The 20,296-nt window shown below is 37.4% G+C and overlaps 1 long non-coding RNA gene across 1 annotated transcript; it reads right to left on the bottom strand.

The window, feature by feature from the left end:
• Positions 1–5,569: 5,569 nt before the first annotated feature.
• On the bottom strand, positions 5,570–19,903 carry LOC115601268. The gene is made up of 3 exons (XR_003989286.1): positions 19,883–19,903; positions 6,803–6,808; positions 5,570–5,653 (listed from the first exon to the last, which is right to left on the bottom strand). It is a non-coding gene; the product is annotated as an uncharacterized LOC115601268 (long non-coding RNA).
• Positions 19,904–20,296: the final 393 nt, after the last annotated feature.

Below are 20,296 nucleotides of genomic sequence, written 5' to 3'. Positions count from 1 at the left end.
TTTGTTAGTGCAAAAGTATTATTCTGCTATTAGAAATGCAAAGTGACTCCATCCTGATGGTGCCATCCTGTCCCCAGCAGGTGAGGCCCATGTCATCCATCTGTGTAAAACTACATGGGCAGAAATCCATCCAATATGTGACTACAAATTACTATGGAAGAGGTTAATGTGGTTTCAGGCCAGTTTTAAGACTGTTTTGCAATCATCAGGGAAGAAACCAAGAAAATGAAAAAAATCTTGCTGAGATTTAAAGATGAGTGTTAAAACTTGGTTTAGTTGACAGTTTAATGACATTTTATGTAAGGTTAGTAATACTGGTTTGCTTCAGAGAGCATAATTGTTGTTAATATAAATTATTTATCAAGATAATTTTAAAAGATTGGGAAGAATAGCCTGTGACAACAGCTTGTTGAATTCTGGTTTATTGTAAATAAATATATATGTGTATAGTATTGTGTATTTCTATAAGTGTAAGCCACAACAAATTTAAAAAAGTTCTAATCATTAATAATGGAATTGGATATGCAAATTAGAATACAAGTTGGTGGTAGTTTTTTCTTTAGTAGACAAACATTTTATTAGATACTAATTTGTTTTATAGGATATACTTAGTATATAACCTTTTCTTAAAGTAGTTTCCTGTTAAAAGAACTCAGTAATACAGTGGATGACTGGTGCTAAACTAGACTGCAATAAAGCAGATTTTATTAATGTACACTTCTTAATAATAACAGTATATTTTATCTTACACTCCAAAACTATTTCATAGATTAATTATAAACATCAGAATGAGTGTAAGTAAGGGAAGGGTGAATATAAGACTATATTGAGATTCTGAAGGAAAATGGAATTTTTTAAGGTAAAAATAAATTATTATGACTAAATATGCATGGTATAAATTTCTCCTTTGTTAGTCAGAACAGTGAATATGTATCACCAAAATTATTAATTTTTCAGGGCTGACATACTAGAGAGCAGTTCTGCTGAGAATGACCTGGGAGTATTGGTGGATGGCAAGTTGACTATGAGCCGGCAATGCGCCTTTGTCTATGGAGAGCCAACAGTATCCTGGGGTGCATTGGGAAGAGTGTGGCCAGCAGGTTGAGGGAGGTGATCCTCCCCCTCTACTCAGCCCTAGTGAGGACGCATCTGGAGTAGTGTGTCAGTTCTGGGCTCCTCAGCACAAGAAAGACAAGAAGGTACTGGAGAGGGTCCAGCAGAGGGCCATAAAGATGATCAGGGGTCTGGAGCATCTCTCTTATGAGGAGAGTCTGTGGGAGCTGAGCCTGTTTAGAGAAGACTGAGAGTGGGTCTCATTAATGCATGTAAATATCTCAAAGATAGTTGCCAAGAGGATGGTGCCAGACTCTTTTCAGTGGTGCCCAGCGACAGGATGAGGAGCAGTGGCCGTAAAGAAAAACACAAGAAGTTTCACCTGTACACTAATTCTTGCCACTTTTCCAAATCAGAGCAGATACATAGATGGCATACAGGGATCCCCAAAATAGACATCCCAACAGATTTTTAGGCACTATGGGAATTGGATGAAAACTAATACGGAGGTCACAGTCACTCTCTGGAACATGAGCATTAGAATCTTTTCTTCTGTATTTTTTTTTTTCTTTTTTTTTTAAGTGTGGAATTTTTAAAGCCTGAATCTACTACTTATTTTCTTTTTATAAAATAAAAACTGTTTGTGTGCGTGTGTGTGTGTGTGTAGAGTAGTGATGACAATAAAAGCAACAAACAGGAAGTTCCCATGTTGAGAAAAGTTTCGGGTTGCTCAGATATATTCTGAAGAGTAGTAGCCATAGATAAGACTTTTTTGCAAGTGTTAAAATGTCTTTCACAGTCCTAGCAGTAATGCAAGTATGCATTATTTTAAAAGTGCATATAAAAGTACAAAGGATTCGAATATTTGGGTCTGATTTTTTTTACATGATCACAATTTTTCAATACCTTGCTTCAAGAGTGCTGAAAACTGTGAAATAATATATCCATTCATAAATTAATTCAAGTAATTTAATACAGCACATAGGCAAATTATAGTTTTAATGAAGAAATTTCTAATAATGAAAAGCTAACAAAAGAAATTTAATACGATAATACTACATGGCAATGAACAAATGCCATTATAGATACAAGCAATATACATTGTTAATGGCGCTGTTAAATTCTACATGTTTAGCTGGTATACACAGAAGTAGTTTTTACATGCTTCATTTTCAGAGACTAGTTTTCACTAGCTGCAAATACATGGTCTCTAAACAAAAAAAGAATTTACTAATTTGGCAATTGTTTTTAATACATCTGATGAATCAGTGTAAACCATATTGGTCAATAAAGGAAAACATAAGAGGTTTAAAATATTCCTTAACGATCCGTAATCACATGTTTATGGATGTGACTGCATTTCAGTGATTGCAGTTCTAAACACAGTCTGTTTATTTAGTTTAATAAAGGTTTTTAGGGAAAAAAATCTATTGAAAAGGAATGCTTGAAAAGTCACACTGGGAATAAAATATTAAAGGTTCAATGAAAAAACATTTGTTAGTAGACTGGATGGCAACAGGGGAAATTAAAAAAATGCTGCTACTTATATCTGTGATCAGAATTTGTATTCTTTAGTAAAATTCAGATTTTTACAAAAGAATTAGATTGTTTCTTTGGGCTAAATGTGTTTCTTCTTTTTCCTTTCCATTGTCTGCAGAGAAGAGTGAACATGAATTTGAATGTGACTACCACATCCCTTTTATGCTTTGATCATTGAAAAAGTATTGTCTGGCAAAATGACTTCATGTTGAAAGTCTGGTCCCAGGCTTTCTACAGTAAGATGGGCTGTAATCTCCTCTGTCAAGTGAACAACAGAGGGAGTTTTGTCTAAGACCACATAAGCATAAAAAAGGCAGATGTCTTTACTTTCAGCAGCTTCAAGTGATCAGCCTGAAAAAGCATTCATCAGCTAGCATACAATAGCGACTGTTGGACGTCAAAAAGAGGTGGTCAGAATGATCAGTGTTCGCGGCATTTCATCAAGCAGTGGCACTATCTCCTCCTCTGGCTGTGTAGTCTCGCCTGTCTCTCAGTGCAGTGATTTCACTGCTTTCAATAAAGGAAAAACAAGCCTTTTGGTTGTAACAGGTGTTTTAGAACTACTGACTAAGAGATATTAAATATAACAGTCTTCTGAGAGTCTTCTTATAAAAATAAAGCAAGCGTCTGAGGTTATGACTGTCTCTAGTAAGAAGCAAATACTGAAAAGTTTGGTCTTTGGATATGCTGAATTTTGCTTTCAGTTCCTTCCATCAGCCAAGAAGGCTGTGTTTTCTTTTTTTTTTTCTTCTTTTTTCCCCAAATATTAGTTTTAGATAAAGCGTCATCTGTTCTTCATAGGCTTACACTTTAGTGTTACCAAAGTAACTTGACACATCCCAGAGTAAATTCTAGTAGCATTAGCTAACGCACAATAAAATGTTTTAAACTTGTTTTGTAATCAGAATCCATATTCTGAGTACTGGAAAGAAAAGAATGAATTCGGCGTCTCTCTAAAGTAAACAGTGATGATTAAAAGTCATCTGTTCTGCTACTAACCATAAGAGTGAATGACATTTAAATGGGATTGGGCAGTACATGTAAGTACAACAAAGAGCTTGGCTCAAACAAGAAGTGCCAGGTACCGTAGAAAGATTTCTTTCAGATGGTTTATTTGCCTTTAAGTTACAACGTAGTTGTTTTACATTATATGTGTGTATTAAAAATACTTAGGGAAGTAATGAAAAGTAGTATATATAACCGCCCTTAAAATAAAAGTAAATACCTGACTGTAGCCAAATCAGAGGAATATCTTCTTCATGATTCTACTTCTGTTATTGTGATTACAAAATCATATTTCTTATTTAGTCCTCGACTGTCCTTTAAGCATAGGAAGAAACATCATTTGTTTATTTTTATTAAAATACCAGGTATGAATGACAGAAGTTACATAGCTTCTCAAAGTGATTGCAATAAAGTGTCAGATTTGGATTTAGAAGTCATGGGATTATAAAATCATATCATATAATTTATAACAGTTGTGACTGTTTCTTTCAATAGTTGATATTCAAAAAGGCACGTAAACTATGTGGATGTTGTGTCGAATGTGATGCCTCTTTGGAGGCTCCTCTTCATTGTTGCCAGTCCTCCAGAATGTCCTTTCCCAAGCCTGTTGTACACTTCTATACACCCCCCCAAACTGCTTACAAAATTAGCCAGTATTTTCTGCCCTATGTACCACTTCACCTTCAGATGGAGCATGGTTTCTGCTGAGCTTCAGATTTGCTACATTTTACTTGATTTCTGCCGAGTGTTCTGTTCCTGGCTTATTACATCTCCTTCCTTAACCGTAATTTCATGAAGCTTACTCGTTAGAATCCATTTTACTCGTTTGTACCTACAGAAAGGGAATGCATCAAACCAGGTGTTTTATATGTCAGTAAGAAAGGTTTAAAGAATATATTAATTTCCTGTTGTACAAAATTCTTCATGTTACAACCTAGATGATCAACACAAAGAACAGAGAAAAACAGTTCACAGGTAAGATGATGAATCTCTATAAATCACAGTTTGCTGTATCAGGGAGATAGATTGTTTATTCAATTAGCTTGTTGTGTGACCTGAAAATGTAGACTTTTCCAGTCCTTCACAGGGACTGTGATTAAGGATTCAGATCAGTTGTTTGGTGCAGCTTTAGAAAGGGAATTGCAATAGTCATCAAGGCACACCATGTGCAATTAAATATGTAAATAAATCTTTCATGTAAGAATCTAGAAACATCTACATACAAATTTTTTCTGTGTGAAAATTAAACGAGCAAGAAATTAAAACCATTAGCAAGCCAAATTCAACATCCAACCAAATACATTTTTAATGAGATATGCTGTGCAATTTATAAATAACATTATTATTTTTTCCAATACCCACACTGTTCTTTACACTTCTGAATCTATAGTCTCCATTATGTAAACTACACACAGCTGCAGGTAGGGGCTTTGAAAGAGTATAATTCACTAGATGCATATTTAGTATACTTGGAGCTCTCTTTTTCCCTCACCTTCTGTTCTTGCTTTTATTAGGTGAATCCATTACATTTCTTCCTGAGTTAGAAAAAAACTTCCTCAGAAAAGGAAATCTGAGAAGAATTTATAAATATCAAACCGTTGTGTCCCTGTCAATTTCGAAACTGTAACTAAAGTAAACACATAAGGAAAATTATTCGACTTGCATCCCTTAGTCAGAATGACAGTTTTGCTACTGATAGTTAGAAGTCGGATCAAACATTTAACAGTGCACGCAAGAAATCACTGCTTCTGAGAGGATGTAATACAATATGCATAGAGCAACACCTATGAGTAGTGGGTCCGTGTGAACCTCATGAGGTTCAACAAGGCCAAGGGCAAGGTCCTGTACCTGGGTCAGGGCAACCCTAAGTGCCAATACAGGCTGGGGAATGAAGTGATTGAGAGCAGCCCTAGAGGGAAGGACTTGCAGGTACTTCAAGGTGGATGCAAAGCTGTACATGAGCCAGCAATGTGCACTTGCAACTCAGAAAACCAAATGTATCCTGGGCTGCATCAAAAGGAACGTGGCCAGCAGATGGAGGGAGGTGATTTTGCCCCTCGGCTCTCTTGAGATCTCACCTGGAGTACTGTGTCTAGCTCTGGAGTCCTCGGTAATGGATGTGGACATCTGGAAGCGGGTCCAGAGGAAGGGCACGAAAATGTTCAGAGGGCTGAAACATCTGTCCTATGAGGAAAGGCTGAGGCAGTTAGTGGTGTTCAGCCTGAAGAAGAGAAGGTTCTGGGGAGGCAGTATTGAGGCCTTTCAGAGTTTAAAAGGGGCTTATAAGAAAGATGGCGACGAACTTTTTAGTAGGGCCTGTAGTGACAGGACGGGGCAATGGTTTTAAACTAAAGAGAGTAGATTCAGACTAGATTCAGACAAAGTAAATTCTTATGATGAGGGTAGTGAGACACCGTAACAGGTTGACCAGAGAGGTGGTAGATGTCCCATCCCTGGAAACATTCAAGGCCAGGCTGGATGATGCTCTGATCAACCTAGTCTACCTGAAAATGTCCCTGTTCATTGAAGGGGTATTGGGCTATGATTTCATATATTTTTAAACCCATGAAATATTTGTTGTTGCTTGACTTGGAGGATTACTCCAAGATATGACAAAATGAATTGAATCAGTAGCTTCTTTCCTAAGGGAAAGGAAAAAAATCACCTTTTTTTAGCCATTTTGGTTTGTCCAACAGAAAAAATACACTCCTTTCCTTACTTATTTTCTCCTTTTCATTTTTAATATGTACAGTTTAACACCTTGCAGTAACTCTACATCTCTCTCTTAATACTAGGATGTCTGCAGGTAACTCCTTTTTCAAAACCCATTGCCTCCATCAACCTTACTTTCATCAGGATCACAAACTATCCCTGCTTAACTAAGGAATTGGATAGGAGGATGGGATGAAATGTAACAATTTAGGAGATTTTTTCTTTTTTTTTTTTTTTTTAGATTTGTTGTGGTTTTACTAGGAAAAAGAGAAATGGGAGACAGCATATTTGCTAAGTGTTTGGTCTGGTTGCTCTCTGCTGGAGAATGGTAGCTATTCATAGGATGTCCTTGAAAGAATCTTCCTGCTAGAAGAAGAATGCATAATCTATGGGAATAGAATATATTAGCTTTAGGACTGATGAGAAAAAGTTGTCAGTTGCTCAGCTGACATAGGTTTCTTATATATCCCAGCCTTAGGATGGCTTAGGTGACCTCAGACTTCCATTTCTAGACAGCTTCATATCTCCCTTTTGAAGTTCTACCTGAATTGTTCTAGAATTGTATGCTAAACACTGAACTGTACTTCTTTTTTTTTCTCTGTCAAGCAGTTTGAAACCCATAAGCATCTTAATTTCAACTTCTAATTAGATAAAACAGGACAGCTAGGTTCTTAGACATATCCACAGCGTGGCTCAGGAAAGGTCTAGGTGAGCAGACCTGAGTTTAAATGGAGTTCTGAGGCTGTTAGTGAGGCGGGTAACAAGGCTAGTTGAGGCAGCTAAGGCCTATTAGTACACTCAAAGCCCTGAGAAGTATACTATTAAAAATAGAAAATTACATATGCAGATAAAATTTTTCTGGCAGTGGAAGCTGTACTCATCCAACTTGCTGCTCATTCACTGCTGCATGAGAATAAAGAATTTTAAAGACTGTTGGAGGCTTGAACTGCTACAAGGTACTCAATTTCTGAGCTTATTAATAATGTCCCTATGCATGAAAATAAGTAAACTGTTGACATGAAAGTTTTTTGCTTCATATTTACCAATACAAATTTTGCTTAGTTTTCACTGACATCTTGAGAACAAAGTGGACTAAGTGGCCCATGCATTAGGAAAAGATGATCTCAAAGAACTTATTTATTTTCTGCACATATATGCATGCTGCCTTTTAGCTACCATTCCACAAATTGTTCATACATGTGCTAAATTGATTAACATGTCTTTCTGATTTCAGTACTGCATACAATAGAATACCAAATTTACCAGAATTCCCATATACCAAAGGCTAGATTTTGTATGTTCTGACATGCTTGACAGGCTTTTAGAAAAATGGAATCTTTATGTTATTCAAGGCACAGGGATTATGCAAGTTAATCATGAAACCACCACCATCTGTTGTGCATAATGTTCCACTTCTGTTGTCCAAATGGGGAAAGCAAAGAGGAAAGTAAAGATAATTTGGATACTGTAAATGATAAGCCCTTACTTCCACAAGTTTTGTAACTAGGGGAAATAATTACTTCAGCCTTTAACATGAAATTGCTTTTGTTCTGCAAAATTAAAACCAAACAGGCTGTGCCAGGAATGCATGTACTAATGAATACCAGAGGAGTCTGAAGTTATTCCATGCAGTATAATGCAGCTTAAGACCTTTTATGTATACCGCATCTTTTTTTAAGATTAGTTGTCCTTGATGTTTAATACTATTCCATGTACCAGCAGCCAACTACAATTTTCAATATTCCTGATTTCTGAAGTTCTGACTGTTCTTTAGAGGTCAGGAATCTTGCAATTTTCACTATTCATCAAACAAAAAGCAGAACACTGTTGAAAAGAACAGCAGGGGAGAAAGACAGGAAACAAAGATCAAAATGTAGCAGCAGGGAAGCAAGTGAAAACAGCATAAAGAACTGGGTGAGTAAAGTACTAGTGAGCAGGAGACGAAAGTGAAGCTCAGATAATCCGTTTAAAGGGAGCAGCCAGTCTAGTGTTTGCATATTTATGCAAAGTATTTGTACATATATTTGTATTCACAGCTTCTGGAGTTTTATTTAGTGTCCGCAGATGTGAAAGAATGATTTTTATAATTTCAGGAAGTTTAGTATAAACATTTTTTCTTTCTTTCACATCTGAATGCATTTTTTGTTTTTGAAGCAAACTTGCTAAAAAACAAGTATACGATGATTGTCTTGATAATACTTGCTAATATGCTTTCAGTACATCCCAGTAACACTCATAAGACAGGCTAAGGCAACTAGACATGAGATGCAGCACTGGCACAGAGGCCAAGGGAAATAATGATTTTCACAAGTGAAAAAAGCATGTAGCAGTCATATATGAGAATATCTCATTAATGATTTTTCTTAATCTTGCCATTATAAGTGCTGTTCATCCGTGTGATACTTTGAATTGCTACAACTGTTTTCATGGTTTTTATCATGATTGATTGGTATTCTGGCCAAAGCCAAATAGAACATGTCTTTGAACGGACAAAAAAGATTCAAAAGGAGCTCCAATTTATTTTGACTCTTTTAAAATAAAAAAAATGTGAATTTTATTTTTATTCTGCTCTACAATGTGTTTATAGGTGAAACGACCAATCTTGTCTGAATCAAAATTACTTTTTAATGACAGTCCCTAGGTGCTCCAATAATCATAGAACCATAGAATGGTTAGGGTTGGAAAGGACCTTAAGATCATCTAGTTCCAACCCACCTGCCATGGGTAGGGATGCCTCACACTAGACCATGTCGCCCAAGGCTTTGTCCAGCCTGGCCTTGGACCCTGCCAGGGACGGAGCATTTACCATTTCTTTGGGCAGCCTGTTCCAGTGCCTCACCACCCTCACAGCAAAGAACTTCCTCCATATATCTAAACCTGAACTTCCCGTGTTTTAGTTTAAACCTATTACCCATGTCCTTATGCTACAGTCCCCGATGAATTTTTGTGTATACTTCCCAGGTTGCCTGCCTTTGCTTCCACCTTCCATATGCTTACTTTTTGTGTTTGATCTTGGCCGGGAGCTATATGTTCATCCACATAGGTCTCCTGATGCCTATGCACCCCTTTTGAGCTTGGAGGGTGTGTTCTTTGGATATTAACCAGCTTTCTTGTGCCTCCGTTCCCTCCAGGGCCTCATTCCGTGGGACTTTTCTAAGCAGATCCTTGAAGACACACTGCAGCCAAGACTACCTTTGACCTTCACTATCCCAAGAAACTCCTACTTGTTGGTAACTATGAGGTCCAGCAGAACACCTCTTTTCCTTGACTCCTAACAGTTGTAGGAAGAAGTTATCACCAATGCACTCCAGGAACCTCTTGGATTGCTTGTGCCCTGCTGTGTTGTCGCTCCAGAAGATATCTGGGTGGTTGAAGTCTCGTGAGGACGAGAACCTCTGACTGTGAGGCTGCTCCTGTCTATAGAGGGCCTCATCCACTTTTTCTTCCTGGCCAGGTGACCCATAGAACCCACTATATATATGCACCCACTATAACGTCACCTTTAGCTGTTCTCTCATTAATCCTCACCAATAAATTGATCCAAACCCCAGGTAGAGCTCCATGTACTCCAGCTGCTCTCTCACATAAAGGACATGAGATTTCCAAGTCCTGTCGTGGTGGAAGAACAGATGTCAAAGTTAGGAGACCATTGGAGACCATTTTATTCTTATTTTATTATTATTTTTGTGTGTGTTTGTGTGTAACACCATCTGACCTTGTTGTTGCCTTCAAAAGGTACAGCACATTATCACTCTCAACATTTTTATTACCATTTTCAATAATTTATTTACAGACACCAGTGTTATAGTGTTGTGTGAACTTTTTCCTCCAAGTTTTCCTTTTTTTTTAATATCTTAATCATCTACATTATGTAAGATGAATGTGACTACAAGAATTTCTATTCAAGTTGTGCATTTCCTTTCCTAAAGGATATTGTCCACCAATTATTTAAATGTGTGCAACCAAGAGTTTTGTGGGTTACTTCATGATACAGTGAGGCAAATTGTTGTCTGAGGAAATGTGTTACATTATGCAGTAGAATTTGTGTTCTCTCTATTATTAGACAATATTGAGGCATTGATCAATATAAGAACTCTATTGTGTTGCTAGGAATTTTGACACTGAATAGAACAGAGTAGGTACAGGTTTCTTGTTCTTGAGTTAATTCTGAACAACAGACTTCAACCAGAAATATTACCTGCAGCAGCAGAAGAGTAGTCTGTGCCTCTATTAGTGAGGAGTAATAGAAGTTACAGTAAGAAAAAGAAAAAGAGGAGTTCCGAGAAAACTGAGATGAGGAGTGTGGATCCATTTTATCAATATATGGATTCTGTTGTCATAGTAGCAGTTCTAGAAGAATTATACCAAATGTGGCATAGCTTCCTATAGTAAAGCCACATTGACGTGTGAGAGGCAAGGACACTGAATAAAAGAAATCTGTTCTTGAAAACTAGACCTAATGAATACCAAGGCTGAAGTTCTGTTTCAGGGCATATATAGCTTAAAAATTCATCCAAAAAAAAAAAAAAAAAAGGAAGAAGAAGCTGACAAGTTGAAGCACAGTAGGGTTTAGTCGAATACATAAGAAAGTTAATTTAACAAAACTTACCCGCTTCCTAATAAATCTCAAGCCAGGAATTTTGGAGATTCGTCATTTTATAGCTACATGTCTGATCAGTATTTCAGGAAAATTCTTCAGATGTCTGTCTGCCCTGGGTGTAAAAGAAGTTAGTACTTAGAATAGTTAGAGTGAGTTTATAGGAAAGCAGAGGATAAGAGTGTTGAAAAGTTGGATCTTCAAGATGAAAGGCTGTGCTGAAGTACTGGAAAATGTATTAGTAAATCATGGGGAAGAAGACTTTAATATGGACATTTGTGACAGCAGCAGAATAAGAAAAATGAAATCTGAAAGACAGACAAATACACAATACTCACACAATAGAGGAGGGGCCTGAGGGACATGGAAATTGTCACTGTCTATGGTAAAAGATAATTTTTTCCCAGTTGGATTGGAAACGAGCTGGGAGACGAAGGACTTAGATAGAGCTTACTTCAGCATTTAAACACTGTCATCATTTCCTGCTCTTCAGAATCGGCACAGAAGGTGTAACTCTGAACAACAACCTCATCCACACTGATCACATAAACAGTTCCCAAATTTTAAAATAAATTTATTGCAGAAAAGCTGGCATAATTTCTGGACATTTCCAAATATTGTGGCATAAATATAATACATTTCTAACTCTCAGGAACCCACAACTGCAGTCCATGGTCACAACAAGTAAGTTGTACAATAGATGCACAAACAGTACCATATGTATTCAGTAGGAAAAATTATCCAGTGGGAACTACAGCTGCAAGTCCCAAGCTTCCTTTTTAGGAGTTAAGATCAGGCCTAAAAACAAATTGTTCATTACCTTCTGAACTTGTTTACTTAATATAGTTATTGTTTACTATGCGAGGAAGTTTTGTAAAATTTCTTATTTACATTTTGGTTAATTAAGATTGTATTTTGGTGTTTTGACACAAGGCTGTTACACTATCGTACTAACCAGTGTCATATCAGCATTGGGTACATTAGAAACACATTTTTAAAATAGGTCCATTATTTATTAATACAAACATAATAAATATTTTTCTGAACTTTAGAAATGTTTTTCTAAGTCTCCTATCAAAACAAATGAAAGTTCTTCTAAATACCAATACTTCAGTTATCAGAATATTGTATTTGTGTGAATTTATAATAACATCGAAATTTTTTAAATGGTTTGTTTAGCAAAAACGTCAGATTTAGATATCTGTCCATACTAGGAATCTTAGAGTCCAAATAAAAACTAAGAGTTCATTAAAACCTCAGAGTTGGCAGATAATTGTTTCACTCTTACAGAACTCACTTTATAAGAGCTAAAAGCTGAGCTTTATGAGAGCTAAAAGCTTATGAGTTTAACTTCGCTCCATGGTAAACTAGTAGAGAGATGAGATTCATGTTTCTTCTCAGAGGCCACACTGGAGGCTTTGTGGTTTTGTGGGAGGGGGTGTTTTTGTGGCAGTGTAAATGCATCTCCTACTGCTGTGCAGAGTATGCCCAGCCTCAAGACAAAGTGGACCAAGGCTGACCACTGCTACCCATGGTGAATGGAGGGAATCAGCTACACAAAGCAGCGAGCCTTGCATACACTCTCCAAACAGTATTTCCTGTTATCACTGTTTGAGTACTGGACTAAATGGATCTTTTTTTCTGACAAAGGTAGGCATTTTTTATGTACTTGGACCAACCAAAATTTTGTATTCTGTTATGGTTTGGTTTAGCCTGTTAAAGCATTTCATGCCAGTTAAGTAATTCCGTTTGCAGGTTTTAATTTTCAGTATTCTGTCCTTCTATTTTTAGTATTCCTAGATAAGTATTTTAACATCACTAGTCCAGCCAGGCACAACCAGAAGAGACACAATGTTTGGTGTGTAAATCTGAGTGTAGAAAACAATGCATGATCTTAGCCACAGAAATTACAGTGTGACTTCAGCCCTGACAGTACTTTCAAGTATAAACAGTCTCCTGCTCTGGCTCTGCAAATGAAATCTTAATCACAGTAACCTGCTTTGCTCACATGATTCATTTATGTTCCTGTTTTCAACAGCAAAGAAAAGGAATATGCAAGAGGTAACATTTTCAAAGTAATACAGCACTTGGGAAGCCCTGAAGGAAGGAAAAGGATATTACAGTATTTAGGTAATTTTGATAATTTTTTAATGTCTCTATGTAGAATTAGCTTCAAAAAGTTCTAAAATGCCACATGTTCTTCAAGTGTATATTGAATTGTATGAATATATCTACAGTGGATACTCAAACAGACAGAACCTGTTTCCATCTTCCACAAGTTTTGGACTGCAGGCACCAGGAAATGTATTGCAAAGTCATGTAAGTCAACTGAAGCTGTAAGCTATAAATACATGTTAATGTGGTATTTCATTTTATGGCGGTCCTGGTAGACAACAAGGAGGACAACAGTCAGCAGTGTGCAGTTGCAGCAGTGAAGGCAAGTAAGATCCTGGGCTGCATCCACAGGGGCATTACAAGCAAAGATAGAGATGTCATCCTGCTCTGTGTACTCCACAGAACTGGAGTACTGTGTCCAGTTCTGGTCCCCACAATTCACAAAAAATGTGGACAAAGCAAAGAGGGTCCAAAGGAGGGCCATGAAGATGATCAACGTGCTAGAACCTGCCCTATAAGGAAAGACCGAAGAAGTTAGTCCTTTTCACTGCTTTTAGCATGCTTTGACCTAATGTGGTAAGTCCTGCAAATTAAATACAGTGAATGAATCCTGCTTTCCCATTTCAACTTATTTTTGCCTAACTTGGCATTTCTCCTTATTTTGTGTGTATATTGTGTATATATTTATACATATAAAAATAAACCTGTATTTCTTTTACTAGGAAAAAACAACCAAAACAAACCTCAAGAACAATACTGGGACAATAATTTCCTATAAACTTCCATAGAAAAAAGGCCCTCCCATTTAGTGGTTGGGAGTGTTCATGTTACAGGACACTTCCTATTTAATTTGTTAACTTCATATTATTGATAAAATGAATTTGTTAAATTGGTTTTAAGAATCAAGTTGGACAATCAAGATTACTGCCAGTAGACCAAAGTCTACTTACTGGCTGTTTCTGCAATATTTTTCCCATTTGCAATCACTTAATCCTTTTGCTCCAAGGTCCCAGGCTCAGGCACTAAAAGGAACAGACTATTTCTGATGTCTTCTTTAACATGCTTTTTATCAAAACCTGTGCTTGCTTTTCGTACTCCCTTTTTCTTACCCCTCACACAATATTATTATTATATCTATGTTGTGGTTTACTTCCTTGAAAAAACTTTAAATTCTCTAATGTGTCCCTCATAAGGGTACTTTTTACGGTGTTTGTTCCTTTTCAAATGTATTTCCACAGCATTCCATTCTGCCAATGAAACACTATTTCTTCATCAGTCATTTCATTCCTGACCTTTTCAAAATTACTATGTTGCTTCAGTCCTATGGTAATTCACTTCTCTTTTATTTTTCTTCCTTTTTTTTTTTTTAAGTTTTGAACTGTTAGAAATTCTGTGTTCAGGTGAAGAACCATAATTCATTGATTTCACAAGAACTCTGTTAAACCATAAAATAAACTAAATTGCAACTTATAGTAAGTAAATAAAATAATATTTCAGTAGACTATTTAATGGGTTCCAAATTAACATTTTTATTTTTCATATTTTGTGATAGGTTGACATGATTAGTTAAAGAAACAGAATATCAATGACCGAGAAAATAAAAGCACATAAACAAGAAAATGTAATTTAAAATTTTCTCAGACAACCCCCAGAAACATTAAAGGCTTATTTTATGTAAATAATATAACAAAATTCAAAAGTGGCATTACGGCCAAACACACTATGAAAGTGAAGCACTGCCGCAGGTTGCCCAAAGAAGCGGTAAATGCCCCATCCCTGGTTGTGTTCAAGGCCAGGTTGGACAGAGCCTTGGGCCACGTGGTTTAGTGCGAGGTGTCCCTGCCCATGGCAGGGGGGTTGGAACTAGATGATCTTAAGGTCCTTTCCAACCCTTACTATTCTATGATTCTAGGATTCTATGAAAGTTCTGCTCTATGGAACTGTGTTGGGTGCAGGTGCCCAGGTGCTGGCAGTGCAGGGGTGAAGGGATAACTTCTGGTGAGAAGAGGCTGGGGCTGATGAGAGAACAGCTAAAGGTGACGTTATAGTGGGTGCATATATATAGTGGGTTCTATGGGTCACCTGGCCAGGAAGAAAAAGTGGATGAGGCCCTCTATAGACAGGAGCAGCCTCACAGTCAGAGGTTCTCGTCCTCACGAGACTTCAACCACCCAGATATCTTCTGGAGCGACAACACAGCAGGGCACAAGCAATCCAAGAGGTTCCTGGAGTGCATTGGTGATAACTTCTTCCTACAACTGTTAGGAGTCAAGGAAAAGAGGTGTTCTGCTGGACCTCATAGTTACCAACAAGTAGGAGTTTCTTGGGATAGTGAAGGTCAAAGGTAGTCTTGGCTGCAGTGTGTCTTCAAGGATCTGCTTAGAAAAGTCCCACGGAATGAGGCCCTGGAGGGAACGGAGGCACAAGAAAGCTGGTTAATATCCAAAGAACACACCCTCCAAGCTCAAAAGGGGTGCATAGGCATCAGGAGACCTATGTGGATGAACATATAGCTCCCGGCCAAGATCAAACACAAAAAGTAAGCATATGGAAGGTGGAAGCAAAGGCAGGCAACCTGGGAAGTATACACAAAAATTCATCGGGGACTGTAGCATAAGGACATGGGTAATAGGTTTAAACTAAAACACGGGAAGTTCAGGTTTAGATATATGGAGGAAGTTCTTTGCTGTGAGGGTGGTGAGGCACTGGAACAGGCTGCCCAAAGAAATGGTAAATGCTCCGTCCCTGGCAGGGTCCAAGGCCAGGCTGGACAAAGCCTTGGGCGACATGGTCTAGTGTGAGGCATCCCTACCCATGGCAGGTGGGTTGGAACTAGATGATCTTAAGGTCCTTTCCAACCCTAACCATTCTATGATTCTATGAATTCTTGAAAGATGCAAAAGCAGTTACTGACAGAAAATAAGTAAAAGCTGAACAGATAATTTAGAACAGATCAGATAATTCTGAATTTTCTTGTTCCCTTCCCTTTCTCCCTTCCTGATTACTTACATAACAAAAAAGAAAAAAAAAAGTAATATTAGTCCCACAAATATTTTCTTTATTACTCCATGTGCTAAACTTTTCTAAGATGCAACACATCTTTGCTTTACCTCTACTTTTTTCTTGAAAATACATAAAAAAGTCTTTTCATGTTTCATCCAACAGGTTAACTATTTAACAATTAAAAAGCAAGTTCATATATTAATCCTCCAGGAATACCAAAGAAGAATATTAAAAAATTCTGAAAATCAATTTCTTTCCTATCCTTTCAAGAAGGACTTGCAGATGAATTTTTTTTCATAGTTTGCTTTTAACTCCTTACCAAAAAGTATTTTCACAAAAGAGTGGTAGATTAGTGCTTTCAGCAGGGACTGTTCATGAGGCAAATCTTAAAAATCTTACAAGCAGAAAAGGCAATAATATTGTTCAAATCCATACAAACACAGAAACATAAAAATTATGTCCAGTGTTTTCCTTACAGCACTGTGGGGGTTTTATTCTTGTTTGTAGTGTGATGCCATGATATTTAAATTTTCAAACATGTACATAAGTATATATGCACATTTATTTTGTCTTTTCAGAATGCCCAAGACTATATGTTCTTTTTTTTTTTTCTTTCCCCCCAATAAATGAGACATAATCTCTTTTTGATTTATGGACTACTTGGCTATTATATTTCTTGTGCTCTGATAATATTTGCTAGCCTATTCTTGGAAGAAAACCCAACAAACAGCGTGCTTTTTCTAAGTAGAAAACATTTATTCCTTAGGGGCTTTTCTAGAAGTGCAATGCTCATTTCATATTGATATTACTTCTAAAATACTCCTACTTACAGTGATTGTGAAAAAAGTGACATATTGCTTCTATTGTATTTTTTTTCCTTTAAAAATTATAGGAAAGTGCCCCATCATGATAACAGAAGCTTTAGGTTACCGATTTTTGTATGTTTAGATCTCACACAGAAAACTTACTTTCAGATGTTCTTCTTGCCAGGAAAATTCAGGATGAACATTTAATATGAAAATTATACCAAAACAGAATCTTATTTCTCTGTGTTACTGCTGGCATAGATGGTGTAGACATACTGATTCCGTCTTTATTAGGCCACAGAATAAATACAGCATTGTCCTAGTACCAACGTATTTCAAACATAAAATTAAATTAGTATTTGTTTCCAATAATCATCTCTAGGATTCCATTTATATTTTTAGATCATACATGTTTCCTGCATATGGAGCATTATTATTCATTTCCAAAATGTCTCTTTTAGTCCATTCATAAATAATTATACCCTTATTGCCGTGCTCTAAGGATGACACAAGACAGAGTTTTCCAAAGAAATGTCATCTGACTGTTCTGGACTCATGGCTGGCTAGAAGAACCTGCCTCTGTTCTGTCCAACAGAAAGATAAATCTAAAAAAAAAAAAGAGAAAAGACATAAAAGGTTTCTGTATCACTTTCAACAGAGGTGAAAGACTGAAAAACATCCAGCTTTTGCTGATGTCAAAGCTTGTTAGTACTTACTTAGTTCCCCTGATATTGAGAAAACTTTGGCAATGAATTAAAGTATTCACTAGAGGGGAAATAGTATTTGAAGAGTGTAAAAATAAACACAGGCTGTGTTTATTTCACTGAAATTAGTACTTCCAAGTATACCAAAAATTTTATTAGGAGAATTTTTATGATTTGACAGTTTTATAATAATAGAAAAAAAAACCCAAAACGTTTTATACAGACATTTTGAACTATTCCCATATTTGGCAAGAGTAGTAGTCTTAAAAACACCACAAAAAGATATGTTAAGTCTGAAAAGGACTTCAGGACTTCATTTAACCCATTCTCCTGCCTGGAGGCAAGAATCACATACACCAAATTCATTCAGTACATATTCTTGTCTAGACTTTCTAAAACTTCCTGTGATAGAAGTTTGACAGTTTCCCATGTAATCTAACCCGGTGCTTCCTTAGATTTCCTGCAGGAAAACACCTCATCTCTCTTTGTCTCTCTCTCATTCACAACTATTTAATGTATTATTCTTTGTGCTGCCTACCATAGGTTTGGAGAACAGGTTATTCCCTCCTGCTGTGCATCAGGCCTTTACACCTATACTTTTCCATTTCTCTGAACTAAATATCCCCAGTTCCTGTACATCATATTTTCTAGATCTCTGATCATTTTCTTTTTCTCCCTGGGATCTTTCCAATTGGCCTGTGTCCTTCTTGAATTGCATGTGTCCCAAAATTAAATACATGACTGAAGCTGATGACTTACCACTTGCCATGTAGGATGGAAAAATGAATTAATTTTGTTTCAGACAATACATCTATTGTACATGCCACTTTATTTTCCTTTTTCACAACAGTGTGAAGAACATTCGTCTTACTATTCATTGTAACTCACAGTTCCCTTTCTCAGTTCCCTTGCTCAGCTTGCCCACTAATGCTGCCTCTTCTGTTTCTTCACCCAATTAATGCTAAGTATAAAAATTTTTATTTTGCCTTATCACATAATCATTTCTGAGTATCTGATTGAGTCATTGATATCTGTTTGACTTAAACCTATCACCTTTCAAATCTTCCACTGGGTGTCAGCACCAATATCGAGAAATGTTATCTTTTTATACAAGTTGTTAACATTTAATATTATGAGATCCAGGACGAAAGAATGATCTTGCAGTTTGACAGTAAATAGCAAATAACTAATCAGAATATAGCTTTTCTATCCTTTAAATCTGTATCTTAACAGTGGTTTATCTTCCATGGAATAGAACATTTGTTCCTGTGGTGGGAAAGCCTTGGCTAACAGACATTCACCTACCCAGCCACATGTTCTTTCTCCCTCCACAGAGGGACAGAGAGGAGAAAATAGGATGACAAAACTTGCAGATTGAGTTAAGGACAGACAGCTTGCTTACCAGTTACTGTTGTGCACAAAACGGATCTGACTGACTGGGTGAAAATTAAATTAATTTATTCCCAATTAAAATAGATTCTGGTAGTAGGAATCGAAGACATTAAACCAACATTGTTGCTCCCTCTCCCTTTTTCTCACACCCAACTTCATTCTTTCGTTCCTGACTCCTCTTTCTTACCCACACCTAGTGGCACAGGTGAATGGGGCTTGGGAGATTATGGTTATAGCTTTCCATTCCTTCCCTGTCACAGTTTTGTCTCCTCTGTAGAGGGCTCTTGCACAGACTGCAGTTCTTCAGGAAAAAAATTTCTCCATCGTGGGTCCTCCATGGGCTGCACAAATATCCAGTGCCATGGAGCACCTCCTCGTTCTCCGACCTTGGTGCTCCCTCTGCTGTTGTTCTCTTTTATTGCCTTTCTCCTCCCACTGTCAAGGACTTTTTGCCCCTTGAAATCTTGTCTCAAGTTCTGTCAGCATTATGCAGATTTTTCTGGTATCTCATAAAACACTAGGTATTCATGTTTGGAACCGAATCAAGATTTTGTGGCTAAATAAGATTCATTCACACTTTACATGTATGTGCTTAGCCAAATGAATCCCATACTGGGTGGTCTTCAATACTATTTCAAATGGGAGTCCCATAAACAGGCTTTCAAAAACTGGAAAGTTTTTACTGCATTTGTGAGGTGGACCGATGCCAACCTTATGAAGTTTAACCAAGTTAGTTGTAAGGTCCTACACCTGGGTCGGGGCAATCCCAGGCACTGCTACAGGTTGGGTGGAGAAGAGATTCAGAGCAGCCCTGCAGAGAAGGACTTGTGTTGGTTGATGAGAAGCTGAACATGAGCCAGCAGTGTGCGCTTGCAGCCCAGAAAACCAACCGTATCCTGGGCTGCATCAAAAGAAGCATGACCCGCAGGTCAAAGGAGGTGATCCTGCCCCTCTACTCTGCTCTCGTGAGACCTCACTTGGAGTACTGTGTACAGTGGAGTACTGTGTACAGTTCTGGTGTCCTCAACATAAAAAGGACATGGAGCTGTTGGAGCGAGTCCAGAGGAGGGCCACAAGGATGATAAGAGGGCTGGAGCATTTCTCCTATGAAGACAGGCTGAGGTAGTTGGGGCTGTTCAGCCTGGAGAAGAGAAGGCTGCGTGAAGACCTCATAGCAGCCTTCCAGTATCTGAAGGGGGTCTGTAAGGATGCTGTGGAGGGACTCTTCCTTAGGGACTGTAGTGGTAGGACAAGGGGTAATGGCTTCAAACTTAAACAGGGGAAGTTTAGATTAGATATAAGGAAGAAGTTCTTTACAGTGAGGGTGGTAAAGCACTGGAATGGGTTGCTCAGGGAGATTGTGGATGCTC

Source organism: Strigops habroptila, chromosome 2, assembly GCF_004027225.2.
Source record: "Strigops habroptila isolate Jane chromosome 2, bStrHab1.2.pri, whole genome shotgun sequence".
Classification (NCBI taxonomy): Eukaryota; Metazoa; Chordata; class Aves; order Psittaciformes; family Psittacidae; genus Strigops; species Strigops habroptila.
The sequence above is the reverse complement of the archived record's forward strand: the minus strand, read 5'-3'. Positions and strand labels throughout refer to the sequence as shown.